The 15,828-nt window shown below is 42.5% G+C and overlaps 1 protein-coding gene across 12 annotated transcripts in view; it reads left to right on the forward strand.

Annotated features, from left to right (window-relative positions):
• CYRIB (CYFIP related Rac1 interactor B) overlaps positions 1-15,828 on the forward strand; it is a 143,854-nt gene that overhangs the window by 38,367 nt on the left and 89,659 nt on the right. The window lies entirely within an intron of this gene.

A 15,828-nucleotide genomic window follows, 5' to 3' on the forward strand; every position in this document is an offset into this window, starting at 1 on the left:
GAGAGGAAGCTTTTTTTGAGTGGAAAGAAAGTCACCAGGAAGAAATGAAAAATCTGGGGCTATACCATATGTGGTTGTGAAATCTATATTGTTATTATCACAAGATGTGAGAACTTGAGTTGGGAAATTAACAGAAAAACTGACTGTCTACTGTGGGACTCTCTAGCACAACACTAGGGATTGTGTTGTGTGTTTACACAGTTACTCCACTGGGTTATTTCAGCAACCCAGACCTGACAGACTCCTGCAGAAAGAACTCTGAAGATGAGTGTGTAATTAAATCATATGGACTATTCAGGAAAGGAGTGACTTTGAGTTGAAAGTAAAAAGCCATCTAAAAGAGACTATAGACAGTATATTTTTAAATGATTAAAAACTAAAGAGGATACAAAAATGCAATGAAAGGTGGAAAAAGAATAAGTTGATTTGAAAAGCTGCCACATAGAAGTGAAAAATAGTCATTGAAACTAAAATCCAACAAAAGCGTTAACTGACAGACTAGATGTCGTGAAAGATACTTAGTGAACTGGAAGACAGTAATAACAGTTTATGTCTGTTTAGTCCTTAGTATGTGCCAGCCACTGTTCTGTGTCCTTGTATTAACTCATTTAATCCTCAGAACAAACATCTAAGGAAGGCATTATCATTATCATCTGTGCTTTACAAAGAAACTAAGGTGTAGTAGTTTAAACCACTTGCCCAAGGTCACAGAGCTGCTAATGACGGACTTGGGATTTGACCCCTGGCTGTCTTCTAGTGTAGCCTAGAGTCTGTGTGTGCAATTACTGCACCGTAGAGGATCATTAAGAATAAGCACTAAGCAATAAAGAGATGGGAATGCGGTGGAGAGGCATAGAGGAGCGGAGGAGAGGGTCTGCTTATGTCTCAGCACAGGGAATAGGGGAGAGGCAGCATGAGAAGACAGAATGATCAGCTGTCCCTTCAGATCTCCTCCGGTTCTTAGGTTCCAAGAATTTGTGACCCTACTGAGAGCAGGCATATTGCAAAAAAGGGCAGCAGAGCCTCACTTTCTACTGTAGTATGTATCAGTGGGCTGGTGTTAGACAGAGGTCTCTGGGGGAAAAAAGAGAAGCCCTGACTAGCATTTGCCCATCTCTACGGTATCAATACTTCCACCATGAACAATTTCAAGCTACCGACATGATGTCACTGAACACGGGTTTGGGAAGAGATGTGCTCAGTCGGCTCTTTCGAGCCAGCCCGAGCCAGCTCAGCACACCAGTGCTGATGTTCATTCTGTTTTAAGCTCTAATCTCCGGGTTGTGCGTCCAAGGGGCAGAATTTTCAGGCAGCAGTAGGATCACGTGTGGTATCACGGGGGCGGGAAGAAACCGTGGGACAAGAGTGAAGCTCTGCCCCCCTTTCTTCCCTTGACTTTGATAAACAAACCATTCTGTGAATGTAGTTGGACAGACTGGCATCCTTATGACCCTGTTCGTGAGAGTAAAAGTGAGTCCAAACTCTTTGAAGGCCATTCCAGCATTTTAAGTGCTTGCACCTTTTGACTCTTGCAGCTTCAAGGATTTTATCTTATAAATCCCATCTTTCATATATATAAATGCACACACACACACACACACACACACACACACACACACACACACACACACACATATATATATATGAAAGTGAAAGTTGGTCAGTCGTGTCCCGCTCTTTGCAACCCTGTGGACTATATAGTCCATGGATTTCTCCAGGTCAGAATACTGGAGTGGGTAGCCTTTCCTTTCTCCAGGGGATCTTCCCAACCCAGGGATTAAACCGGGGTCTCCTGCACTACAGGCAGATTCTTACCAACTGAGCCACAAGGGAAGCCCATGGGTGTGTATATATATACACACACATATATATATAGTTTCCAAGGATTTTATCTTATAAATCCCACCTTTCCTATAGTAACATACCTTACCTATAGTGTGAAGATGTGTGTAATGTAAGTTCCTTGCAGCGTTGTTTGAAATAGCAAGACCCTGGAAGCAACTGAAATAAATGTATGTCAGAAAAGGATTGATGGAAGAGATTATGGTATATCCTTACAGGAGACTACGGGGCCACTGTATATATACATCATATATATGTCACATATACCAAGAAGGAATCAGCTCCAGGATGCATTCCTTTTTTTTCTTTTAATTGTTTTTCTTTTTATAGTTCGCATATTACATTATGAGCTTCAGGGGTACAATATAATGATTCCATATTTGGGTATATTGTGACATGGTCACCACACTAAATCTGGTCAATATGCGTTGCTATGCATAGCTACATAATTTTTTCTTGTGATACAAACTTTGAAGATCCACTCTCTTAGCAACTTTCAAATATGGAATTCCGTATTTTTTTTTTTAAAGATTTAGGTGTTTATTTAATGGCTGTGCTGAGTCTCACTGCTGTGCACAGGCTTTTTCCAGCTGTGGCCAGTGGGAGCTGCTCTCTTGTTTCCGTGCCTGGGCTTCTCGCTGCGGTGGCTTCTCGTTGCAGAGCCTGGCTCAGTAGCTGTGACTCACAGGCTTAGTTACCCTGTGGCACGTGGAATCTTCCTGGACCAGGGATCGAACCCATGTCCCCTGCATGGGCAGGTGCATTCTTAACCACGGGACCACCAAGGAAGTCCCAGAATGCAGTATTATAGTCACCATGCTGTACATTACATTCTCATGACTTATTTATTTTAGAACTGGAAGTATGTACATTTTACTCACTTTATCTGTATTTCCCAACCCACAACAACTCTGGCAACCCCCAGTCTATTCTCCACACCTATGCCTAGGGATTTTTTTGTTGGTGTGTTTTAGATTCCATGTAAAAGTGAGATAATGCAGTGTTTTTTCTTTCTCTGACTTATTTCACTTATCATAATGCTCTCAGGGTCCATCTCTGTTGTGGCAGATGGCAAGATTTCCTTCTTTTTTACTGCTGAGTAATAGTCCATTATATACATATAATGGATCACACTTTCTTTATCCAGTCTTTGCAGGATACATTCTTAGGTTAAAAAAAACAAAACAAAACAGCTGTGTGCAGAAAAGTGTGTGTGGTATGCTCCCTCCCATGTTTGGGGGAAAAAAAAAGAGGAGGGATTAGTGCTTATGCAAACCCACCCACACACATACAAAAGCTTGATGATTTTGCATAGACTTTGCTGGGGTTGCTGATCCCCAGCATTTACGGAGCACCTGCCCAGCACCAGGCACTTGCCTGCGGTGTCACACACTGTGGGTCTCTCCATTCCCTGACACTGCCTGGACTCCAGTAGTGGCCTGGTCAGTGTGTGAAAAATAATAATCCCATTTTCAGGAAGAAGGGCGGCAAAGTCTTTGTGGGAAGTCACGTGTCAGGCAAGAAGCGGAAGTGAAATTCACGTGGCACTTGAAGAACTCTTAAAAGTGCTTTGGGAACAGAAAGAACCCAGCTGCTTCTTAGCAGTCCCCGTTATCTGGTAGGCATCTGTCCCTCCTGCCCCATCCCCAGCACCTCTCTTGAGACCACGTGGATGTGTTCCACTGGTATTAATTTTTCCACCTCTAAGATTCTTTGCTCTGGAAATTTGGAGCTGTGTTCCCGGACCAGATGAATCGCTGATGTGTTTGGAAACCACAAAGGCAAGGAGAATTTGTCCTGCAGTGTCCTCCTTTTCTGACTTATCTGCACAACTCTTCTGTTGAGTTTTGCATCATCAAAGATCTAAGAGACACTAGCTCTGTTCACTTAAAAAGAGCGACCTTCAGGGCCTTTCTTAGCAAAGTAGATGTTCCCAGAGGTGCTTCTGTTGTTGCCCTTGTTGTTTTCCGAGATCAGTCACATTTCTAACTCATCATGAAATATCTTACGGAACCAGAGGTTTACTCTTGCTCTCTCTCTTTTATCATTTGGTAGTAAATAGGTTATTCATCTTCAGCCGGCTGTCGTGATGTTTTTGTGATTATATCAACATAATCCAAATGGGCAGGAAAACTGGAGTGAAGACTTAAGTTCATGGACTCAAAATAAAAAAAAAAAAACCAACCTGGGTATTATTTAAGAGTGTAGCATCATCTGTAACATTGGGGTGAAATTCTTGCAAGGGAGGGCTGTTTGCTGGTAGCTGTTTCTATTTTGTGGGCTCAACCAGAGAGCACTTCAGAGCTTGTAAGTATCATTTCCGGTTGTGCAACGTGGGCTGTAGTGGTTTTAGTTTACTGTGAGGTGACTGTATGTCAACAGTGTTATCTTGACTCCCCCAACCAGTAATTCTATCTTCACTGCCTGAACGCAGATACAGAGGAGGCTGAAATGCTATTTCTTAGCTGACGCCTGTCCTGACCCCACCTCCCTTTGCTCCTCTTGCTCTGTGTTTAATTAAAGCAACTACCTTACTGGCTTTAAATAATTGTAGTTGTTTGTAACTATCTCCACATCAGACCAAGTGCCAAGAAAGATGGTGTGGATCATCTTGCTTCATCTGTGCATAGCTGGCATGCAGCTGATGTCAGAGCACTTCAAATTTCACAAGTTAGGTTTCTTTTGAGCCCCAAGTTGAACTGCCTTCCACAGAAAAGGGATTCGCTGGTTTATGTAGCTGCAAAGTGCAGGGGTGGAACTGAAGGCACGGAGCCTTAGACTGTGTTGCTGAGGCTTACACAGGTTTTCCTCATCTCTCAGCACTGCCTCTGATTTCTTTTTGGATTGTGGTGGCAAAATATGTCAGCAGTTCTAGCAGCAGGGAAAAAATAATGCCCCTTTCCAACAGTTCAGCAGAAATCTCAGGAAAGAGAGATTTCTTCTTCAATGTCTCTGATTGGTCTTCTCTGGGTAACACGCCTGTTCCTAACCCATCACGGTGGCCAGGTGAATGTGATGCTCTGTTTGGCCACCTTGGATTAAATGCCAGCCCCAGAAGGAGCTGGAGTAGGGTCTGCTCTCCCTAGAGCCCAGGAACTGAGAATGAAGGCAGGCAGATGTTCCCCGGGGAAACCTGGAAACCATTTGTGAATGGGGGGTAGGCAGAAGCAAGATGTCCAATATAGTAAGTTTTTAATCAGTGTTTACTCAGTGAATGAATTAACAGATGAATGAGCAAACAAGTTCTGCGGCTGATTCTGTGAGCGGGTTCTATGATATCTGGAGTGGGGTTTTAACAGATGGAGCCTTTGCAGAGAGCCTTGAAATCAAGTCATGTAAGGATGACATTAAATTAGCTGAGATATTTAACAAGAAATAGACATATGATAGCCGTTCCCAAACGTTTGAAGGGTGTTCATAGGGACAGAACATTTGCTGGCTTCCTACTTTGTGTCATGGGTGCTGGGCTAGATGCTTTAATTGCCATCATCCTGCTTTTATTTTCATTTTATTTTTATTAGACCACCAATTTATGTTCATTATAGAAAATCCAACAATGTACACACAAAAAAAGAGAAAAATAAAAGTCCTTCCATTAGCTACCTAGGACTAATTGCTATTAATATTTTGGGGTATATTCTCTCAATCTTTTCTCCCTATTTATAGTTGCATTAAAAAAATTCTTATTTAATTGTGATAGTTGTGTTTCTCAGAGAGAAATTGTGGCTTGGACAGAAATTGTGGCTTAGGCAGTTGCCTGAGGTCCCAGGCATAGGCACTAGAATTCTAGGACCAGAATTTGGTCCACATCTGTCAGCCTCAGAAGCCCTCATTCCCTGGTCTTTGATTTACCTGCTGCATAACCAGCAGTCTGTGTACTAATAGGGTTTTACTACAGTTCTGTTCTGAGAATCTGGATTTCATCATTCTTTGTTTATCCACAGACTCATCTTTATTCATATACTCGGGAAATATTTCATTGGGTGCTTTGTGGGTGCTGGAGGTAGCCCAGTGGCTAGCATTCACATTCAGGGAAGAATGAGCTCCTATCTCTTCCCAGAGACATTGAACAAAATTTCGGAGCTTCCCTCGGATTGGATCATCACAGGACACACCTCTGTCTCTCAACCAATCATGGTGACGTAGGAAATAGGATAACACTGATTGGCTTAGACCATTCTGGACCCACCCCTGGAATTGTAGATGCGGTCTGAATGAATGAGGGATGCTGCTTAGCCGGAGAGAAATGGACTAGATGCTGAAGAGGAAACTGCTATCTCTAAGTGTTTAGGATCTGGTCATAGAAAGATAAATAAGGCATTGTACCTGCTTTTTTAAAAGTTCACGTTCTAGTGCGTTCCAGAGAGTTTGACAGTCAGAGGAAGGGGTATTTACATTGTTGAGTGTATAAATGCATCACATAATTTTCTTCGTTCTTAGAGTGTCCTTGTCACATAGGCGTTTCTGTTTTACAGAGAGGAAACAAGTTCAGAGAGATTAAGTGGCTTGCCGCAGTTGCACACCTAGGAGAGGAGCAAGGTGTTTTGATGCTGTGGATCCCATATTTCCACAATATGGGATAGTCATGGAGAAAATAGATCGCTAACAGAGACCCTTCAAAGTTTTGCCTAACGACTCCTCCACAATAAGCAGGGCCTTGGGAGTAGTTACTGCTTTTCATTTCAGGCTTTTTTTAGAAGAGCATGCCTCCTTTTTTTCCTTTAACTCTAGATGGGAGGAAAATGCCTCTCCCTGGTCCAGATAAGTAAGAGATAATTGAATGAGCTTCTGAGAAAAGCAGAACCATTGACAGCTCACAATGCTTCAGGAGAGATGGTTGCATTCAGATACTTTTACGAAAATGATTTCTCTCTGTTTGACTTTGCTGCCTGAGGCTTCCATTTGGTTTTAAAATAGTAGAGTAACTATTATGGAATCATACACAATGCTTCCTCCCCCTGGGCCCCAAGTTAACTCTCATGTTCACAGCACAGGATACATTTGTTTGGTAAAGTGTTTATGGAAAGCCCAATGTGATTCCTAAATTAAGCTGCCAAAACTAGGGCAAACAAGCTGGATTTTCTGGTTTTCTCCGGACTCTGCCGAGACTTAGCATCCAACGGAGCAAGAGATGATTTGCTGAAAATCACTTGTGTGCTGGTGGTAAGATGTATGTTTTCATTCTGTTGCCTGCACCTACCGTACAGGTGCTTTGCTGCCAGGAGAAAGGTCCTTGTTGTTGTTTTTTTTTTAAATTTGTGTATATTCTTTTAAATTAATTGATTATGGATGTGGCCACCTCAGGGTCTTGATTGTGGCATGCAGGATCTTTGTTGCATCATGTGGGATCTTTTCCGTGGTTCACATGGATTCTCTAACTACAGTGTGTGAGCTCAGTAGTTGGGGCACGTGGGCTTAATTGCTCCGCCGTATGTGGGATCTTAGTTCCCTGACCAGGGATCATACCTGATTCCCCTGCATTGCAAGGCAGATTCTTTACTACTCAAGGTCCTTGTTTTTGTTCATAGATCTCCTGATCTCATTTATTTCCACCTCTGCAGGTGTAATTTCAACCTGAGAGAAATGAACAAAAAGAGAGAAATCAACATGATGATTGGTGACAACCTGACCCATAAAGTTTTCAACTGAGATGCTGTGTTTTTGAGATCCTGTGTCTGCTTTTCACTTCTTTTTCAGATTATTAGTGATGATAATTCATTTATTAATGCCTATTCACATTTCTATTAAGTTGGCTACTGCGTTTTGGATCTTGGGGATGGAGAGCTGAACAAAGAAATAGTCTCAGTTACTGGTAGCCTTTGGTGGCTCTCCTCTGACCGAATCTCCTCCCAGTCTGTTCACACTAGTATCATATTTTTGGTTCTGATTTACTGTGGGCCTGGCAAACTTATGAAAGAGGAAGTGAGGTCTGAGGGTAAAATGCATAGCCTTTAGCATCAGGTAAAGACCAGAAAAACAAGATTGCTGGGCTCATCTAGTTGACCCTGGAGGGGACCCACTGTGGTTGTTATTAGGGCTGATATTTAGGGGTTGTTTGTTGCCTCATATAACCTCGCTCACCCAAATGATATGAACACCATTGTCATAAAAGTGGCAGGATTCATGGAACCTGGGAGTAGACCAGTTTGTATGTGTGTGGGTGAGTGTTGTGTGCACCTGTATGTGTCTGTATAGATGTGCATTTTGCTGCCTCTGTGACAGTGGTTCTCAAACTTGTCTGTACAGTAGAATCACCTGGGGATCTTTTAAAATTTCAAAGCCAGGGCTACACACAAGATGAGTTAATTCACTGATTCTGGGCTGGGACACGAGCACTGGTAGTTATAAAGATCTACAGGTGATTCCAATTTGTAGACAAGTTTAGGAACCCTTGGCATATGTGAATTATAATAACAATATCATTATTGTCATTTGAAGATGAGTAGGGATAATGGTGGGCTTCCCTGGTGGCTCAGTGGTAAAGAGTCCGTCTGCCAATGTAGGAGACACAGGTTTGATCCCTGGATCAGGAAGATCCCCTGGAGAAGGAAATGGCAACCCGTCCAGTATTCTTGCCTGGAAAATCCCATGGACAGAGAGGCAAGGAGCCTGGCAGGCTACAGTTCATGGGGTCACAAAAGAATTGGATCAGACTTAGCGACTGAACAAGAAGAAGAGATAATGGTAATGACAGTGTTACTAGCCACCATTTATCATTTACCAACTGCTGCCTATAAGGCAGGCAGTGTCCTGAGTATCTAAAAAGCAGGATCACATCTAATCTGCATGACAACCCTGCAAGATAGCTTTATAGGTGGTTGAATAAGAAAAGGAGGAGGTCATGTGTTTGTAACTGATGTCAGCTACAGAGTTGCTTAATCCAAAATGTCAGGTGAAGTCTACAAAGATGGCGTTGTTGGGCTCCTTTTGTTGATCCCAGAGTGACCACTGTGGTCATTGTTGGGGCTGAGATTTAGGGCTTGTTTGTTACCACAGCATAACATGGCCTGTCCTGATGGATGCAACCATCCTTTTTAATAACCACAGTGGATTTAGAAGTCGATATGCAAAAGAACACGTTGCAAGGTTATAAATTGAGGGTGAGTTTATTTTGGCTTGTGGCTTGGAAAGAGAAATGAGTGTAGTAAATCAGGCTATTAATATTGGGCTGGTTGATTCATCCATCAAAATCAATCCAAGGAATCAGGTGTAATAAATTAATAAAACATAACCTTGTGTTTGCACAGCACTTTTCTCAATGGAATACATGCTGCTAATGCAAACCTCATGCCATAGCTGGTCTTTTTGACACATCCTAGGACTGTCAGGTTAGGTAGGGTTGTGTGTTCAGTTCAGTCGCTCAGTCGTGTCTGACTCTTTGCGACTCCATGAATCGCAGCACACCAGGCCTCCCTGTCCATCACCAACTCCTGGAGTTTACTCAAACTCATGGCCATCGAGTCGGTGATGCCATTCAGCCACCTCATCCTCTGTCGTTCCCTTCTCCTCCTGCCCCAAATCCCTCCCAGCATCAGGGTGTTTTCCAATGAGTCAACTCTTCGCATGAGGTGGCCAAAGTATTGGAGTTTCAGCTTCAGCATCAGTCCTTCCAATGAACACCCAGGACTGATCTCCTTTAGGATGGACTGGTTGGATCTCCTTGCAGTCCAAGGGACTCTCAAGAGTCTTCTCCAACACCATGTGTTACTGTGAGGTAAAAACAGAAACTAATTCATGTGGCAATCCGTATCCAATATCCATAGAGATGCCTGACCGGAGTCTTGGTGAGTAGTTTGGACAGGAAGCATGAGAGGGGTGGGAAGGATGTTTGTAGCAGAGGGAACAGCATGGGCAAAGGCACAAGGAATAGTACTTACAGGAAGTCTGTGAGTTAGAAGTTCAGTATTACTACCAGGAGTGATACCATTCCCTTACTCAAGGGAAATTGGGAAGTCCCATGAAATCTTCATTTCCACTTACTTCTTCATCCTTCAGTACACATCTCTTAACATTTTTCCCCCCTCCCTTGGAAGAGATTTATGAGTAATGAAGGGTCAAATAAGGATAATGTTGTTTTTTTTTTAAATTTTTATCCAGTTATTCTTCGTTGTGCTAGGTCTTCATTGCTACACGTGGGCTCTCTCTAGTTGTGTCGAGTGGGGCCTACTCTTTGTTGTGGTGTGTGGGCTTCTCATTGCTATGGCTTCTCTTGTGGAACTCGGGCTCCAGGCTCGTGGTTGTAGCACATGGGCTTCGTTGCCCCATGGCATGTGGGATCTTCCCAGACCAGGAATTGAAAACTCATGTCCCCTGCATTGGCAGGTGGATTCTTAACCACTGGACTACTAGGAAAGTCAAAGGATAATGTTTCAGTTGATCTCATCTACCCTGGAAGATCACACCAGACACCACATCAAATGTTGCACACTGCTCATTAGTAGAGATTTTTTGCAGGACTCTGTTGACACCTCAATGATCCAGTCTAACCTTTGGAAACCAACTCAGCAGTTCTCTAATAGTGTAGATGGGGACCTGTGTGATCCTCACTCTGGGCCCAGAGTCCAGGCCTAGGGGATTGTGCTCCGTGAGCCCCCCTGGACCTGTCTTGGACTCCACCATTTAGTTAAAGAGTACGATGTTGGATTAAAAATGAATTTCAAGGTTCTGTCCTTGTCTAAAATTAGGTGATTCATTCAGAAATTCTGATGCAGGCCCTCATGAATAACAAGTGGCCTATTAAATAACGATATGAGAACCACATACATTTCTTCGAGTCTGTGGGTTCAAACAAGACCAGAGTTCAGGCAAGGTTCCATTCCCCTCTTCTTCTCTGCATTAAAACTAAGGATGGATGCTTTCTCATTAAACCTGTGTTCTTTTTTTGTCCAGTGAATACTAAATTTTATTTTTAAATTTATTTTTAACTGGAGAATAATTGCTTTACAATGTTGTGTTGGTCTTTGCTGTACAACCACCATGAACTGGCTGTGAGTATACACACAGCCCTTCCCTGCGGGGCCTCCCTCCCACTCCCCAACCTGTGTTCTAATGTGAAATCAGCCCCAGGAGTTTAGAGAGGAAGCTAGCTAAACCAGTTAAGCTTCTTTTTAATTTGGACTATACTGGTTCTCTCCTGGAAAGATTTCTTTTTTTTTTTTTTCCTTCCTTTTTTAACCTTATAGAGTATCTCGTCTTCTGTGGCCTTGAAACTGTGAGAATCTAAACTCGTTCCATGCTCTTAGCTCCTGTTCGGCATATTCACATCATGCTGTCTAAAGCTCTGTATTTCACTTGTGTCACAAAGCTGGTGACCTCATCACTTTGGCTAATTTGAGAGGAGGGGGCAGTTTACATCTCACCTCCTTGTGCTGCTAATCCATTCCCTGGGTCCAGGGCTGTGGCCATGCCAGGGGTTCAGGGTAGAGTAAAGGCCCTAGGACTGGGTAACTCAGGCTGCACCCCGTCTTCTGTTTGACCAGCTGCCATGGTTTGAGCGCATGTGCCAGGCGTGGTGCCCACCTCTGTGCTAGCACTGCGGATGCAAGGTTAACATGACAGGCAAGACTCCTGCCCCGGTGAACCTCACAATGTTCAAGGAAGTACCCAAATCACCATGCAGCTACAATTATGATATGTCCTTGAAATAATAACACCGGTCCTGAGAACTCTCACAGCAGGGGCTCTGACCTGCTTGGCTCAGAGTTCAGATGCCTGGCAGTGATGAAGAGCTCAGGCTAGCATTTGGAGGCTGGAGGCATTCAGAGTAGCTTGGGATCCCAAAAGCAAGGTAGGACCAGGTGAAAGGTTCAAGATGAAGCCCACAGACAGCACTAGGGTCCTCTGGTGATTTGATCAAGTTCAGCATATGGGCTGGACGTCTCCTCCCTGTCTCTCCCCATGCCCTCAATGCTGACGCCCCCAAATCAAAAGGCATGATCCTTTGCCTTTACTTTCTAGGCTGTTTGTCTGTATCGGTTTCTTTGGCAAGTGTGTGTTGCTTTGTATGGTCGAAGGTCGTGTGTCTTTCATCCCCTGGAAGGGAAGGCTGTTTCCTGTACTCTTTGTGTTTTCCCCTGTGTGACCCTGGTTGATCAGTTGGGTCATGAAAAGACCTACATTGTACCAGTTCACTTCGGTCTCTGGGCCTCTTGCTTTCTTCTTGCGTCCACAGCAGCAGATCAAGAGGAGTAATAGGTCGCCCCTCCCTCTGAATATCAGATTCACCAAAGCTTCTGTTGATTGAGGCAGTGAATGGGGAAATACTGTCAACTTGGGAATAGTTTAATAGAAATTAACTTGTAATTAAAAGTTCAAAATAAATTGGCTTTTCTTTTCTGCGTCATATTACCTAGTTTTCTTTCTACCCCTGTGATTGTTTCCATTCACAGAATAACTAACCTCCAAGAGCCTCCTATTTGCATAAGCCCTTCTGGCCCCTTCCTTTGGGTCTGTTGCCATCTTCCTTGGGCATGTCTTCCATTGCTCCTTCACTTTTCTCCTCTTTATGTGCTTCTCTGTTCTGATGCCATCTTTTTGTTTTTGTTTTTTCAATTTCTCATTTATTTATTTATTTTTTTTCAGTGGGTTTTGTCATACATTGATATGAATCAGCCATAGATTTACATGTATTCCCCATCCCGATCCCCCCTCCCACCTCCCTCTCCACCCGATTCCTCTGGGTCTTCCCAGTGCACCAGGCCCGAGCACTTGTCTCATGCATCCCACCTGGGCTGGTGATTTGTTTCACCATAGATAATATACATGCTGTTCTTTCGAAACATCCCACCCTCACCTTCTCCCACAGAGTTCAAAAGTCTATTTTGTACTTCTGTGTCTCTTTTTCTGTTTTGCATATAGGGTTATCATTACCATCTTTCTAAATTCTATATATATGTGTTAGTATGCTGTAATGTTCTTTATCTTTCTGGCTTACTTCACTCTGTGTAATGGGCTCCAGTTTCATCCATCTCATTAGAACTGATTCAAATGAATTCTTTTTAACGGCTGAGTAATATTCCATGGTGTATATGTACCACAGCTTCCTTATCCATTCATCTGCTGATGGGCATCTAGGTTGCTTGATGCCATCTTTTTGAACAGATAAATTTATTCAGAACATTGAAGGAAAATAAAATTCTTTCATCCCTACTCTCATGTCGTCATTGAGTTTTAATTTCTTTGATCCCATCTGCCGTTTCCCCATGAGGGTAGATATTTTATATGAATGGCATTCTATTTTATGTATATACTTCTGTGCTTTGCTCTTTTTTTTTTTCTTTTAATTTTTTTGGTGACTCTACACAGGTTGCCAGATCTTAGTTTCTCTCTCAGGGATGGAAACTGCTCCCCCTGCATTGGAAGCACGGGGTCTTAACCACTGGACCATTAGAGAAGTGTCTGTACTTTGCTCTTTAAACTTAGTACTCACAGTTTTTCAGTCAACAGATGTTAATTGAGCTCCTAGTATGTGCCAGGCGTTGCTCTAGTGGCTGGGGATAAACAGATCAGTGAACAGACCAGATCTACATCCCTGTTGTCCTGGTGCTTCTGCCTTATTCATAGAGATTCACAATAAACACAGTACAAATTCTCTTAGGAGGTAACTAATGTCATAGAACAAAAGTAGGGTTAAAGAAGGTTGGGATTATTAATTTATAAAATATCGTCTCATGTTGCTACCATCTTTCTATGTACATACGTGCTGTGTACTAAGTCTCTTCAGTCATGTCCGACTCTTTGAGACCCCATGGACCAAAGCCCACCAGGCTCCTCTGTCCATGGGATTTTCCAGTCAAGAATACTGGAGTGGGTTGCCATGCCCTTCTGCAGGAGATCTTCCTGACCCAGGAATCGAACCCACATCTCTCACATTTCCTGCATTGGCAGGTGTGTTCTTCATCACTATCACTATGTACCTAGGGGTTGCTTATTATCCTTGATATTGATGGATTATAATTTATTGAAAACCTTAGAAATATAAACTTTAAATCTAGAGAGGACTTATAAGTCATTGAGAGCAGGCCCTTCATTTTCAAAGTGAGGAAACAAATCCAGAGAAATGAAATGACTTGTTCAAAATTGTCCAGCCCCTAAGTGGTAATGCAGAAGCTTTTAAATCATAATTAAATTGGTTTTCATTAATTCTAAAGACAGTTCTTTCAAATTCAACTATGCTGTTTCCCTGTTGCGGGAAATTTATTTCTGGGTTTTATTATACATAATGCTAGTATGGGCAGCTTTATGCAAATACTACCTTAATGAAGGTAGTAGGTTAATTAATAATTAAAAATAATAACAAACAAGGACTTCCTTGGGGACTCAATCAGTAAAGAATCTGCCTGCAATGCAGGAGATGTGGGTTCAATCCCTGGGTTGGAAAGATCCCCTGGAGAAGGAAATGGCAGCCTGCTCCAGTATTCTTGCCTGGGAAATCCCATGGACAGAGGAACCTGGTGGGCTATAGTTCATCGGGTTGCAAAGCCAGACATGACTTAACAACTAAACCATCACCACCTTTGCCAGGCACTGCCCTAACTGCTTTACTTGAGATAACATCATTCTGACAGTGGATACCATTACTTTCCTAGTTTTTACAGATGAGAGAATGAAGGGAGGAATTCAGATTCTGAGTACAGGATCTGAGCTCTCAGCCACTGTGACATACAGCCTTCTGAGTCTGAATACTAAAACTGCAAATTTCAAAACCCAAAATAAATAATCTGTAACATATAATTGTTTTAACTACTTAAGAGTTTGCCAAGACCAGGGATGTCTTAGATTTAGTTGTATGTCACTGCTGTTTTTAGAGTAAAAGGTGGTTGACTATGGAGGATTTCCTGTTCCATCTATTATTTTAGTTAACCCTGACAATAGCAGTGAGTCAGGTGGTTATTGTGCCTATTAAAGATGAGTAGTTCAGGCACTTCCTTGGCTGTCCAGTGGTTAAGCCTTTACCTTCCAATGCAGGAGGTACAGGCTTGATCTCTGGTCAAGCAGCTAAGATCTCACGTGCCTCATGGCCAAAAAACAAAAACACAGAAGCAATGTTGTGACAAATTCCTTAAAGACTTTAAAGAAAAAATGGTCCACATTAAAGAAGAAATCTTAAAAAAAATAGTTGAGTCATCTAGTATTTTAGATGAAACTTGGACATTGAGAGATTAAGTTAATATTTGTAGAAAGGGGCAAGTAGGAAGCAAGGAAGTTTGAGTGACTCATGCTTGTCAAGACCTCTGAGACCTGGGGTCTAATCTTGGCTCCATCTCTTAGTAACTTTGTGACCTCCAGCAAAATACTTAACTTTTTTTTTGTACCTCACTGGAATTTTGTTATCTGGAAACTGGAAGCAATAAAATCTTTCTCTTGATGTCGTTATAAGGATTGAATTAGAAAATAAGTGGAAATCAGCTAAAATGAAACCATTGATCAGAGGTATTGGTGGTAATCGTTGCTTCTGTCATTACCATATTTCAATCCAAACTCCTTTCTTTCCTCTAACCGTGGTATTTCTGGAAAACACATACAAAAATCTCTCTCTCTTTTTTTTTTTTTAAAAAAAACTGAGGTGTTCTTGCCTGGAAAATTCCATGGGCAGAGGAGCCTGGCTGGTTAGTCTTGGGGTTGCAAAGAGTTGGACACGACTGAGCATGCGCATGTCCAGTAGTTGATTTGCAATGTTGTGTTAGTTTCAGGTGTATAGTATAGTGATTCAGTTATGCGTGTGTATTGCTTTTTAGATTCTTTTCCATTATAGGTTATTACAAGATAGTGAATATAGTTCCTTATGAAAGTGAAAGTCGCTCAGTCATGTCCGACTCTTTGTAACCCCATGGACTATAATATACAGTCCATGGAATTCTCCAGGCCAGAATACTGGAGTGGGTAGCCTTTCCCTTCTCCAGGGGATCTTCCCAACCCAGGGATTGAACCCAGGTCTCCCGCATTGCAGGTGGATTCTTTACCAGCTGAGCCACCAGGGAAGCCCAA

Source organism: Dama dama, chromosome 21 (genome assembly GCF_033118175.1).
Source record: "Dama dama isolate Ldn47 chromosome 21, ASM3311817v1, whole genome shotgun sequence".
Classification (NCBI taxonomy): domain Eukaryota; kingdom Metazoa; phylum Chordata; class Mammalia; order Artiodactyla; family Cervidae; genus Dama; species Dama dama.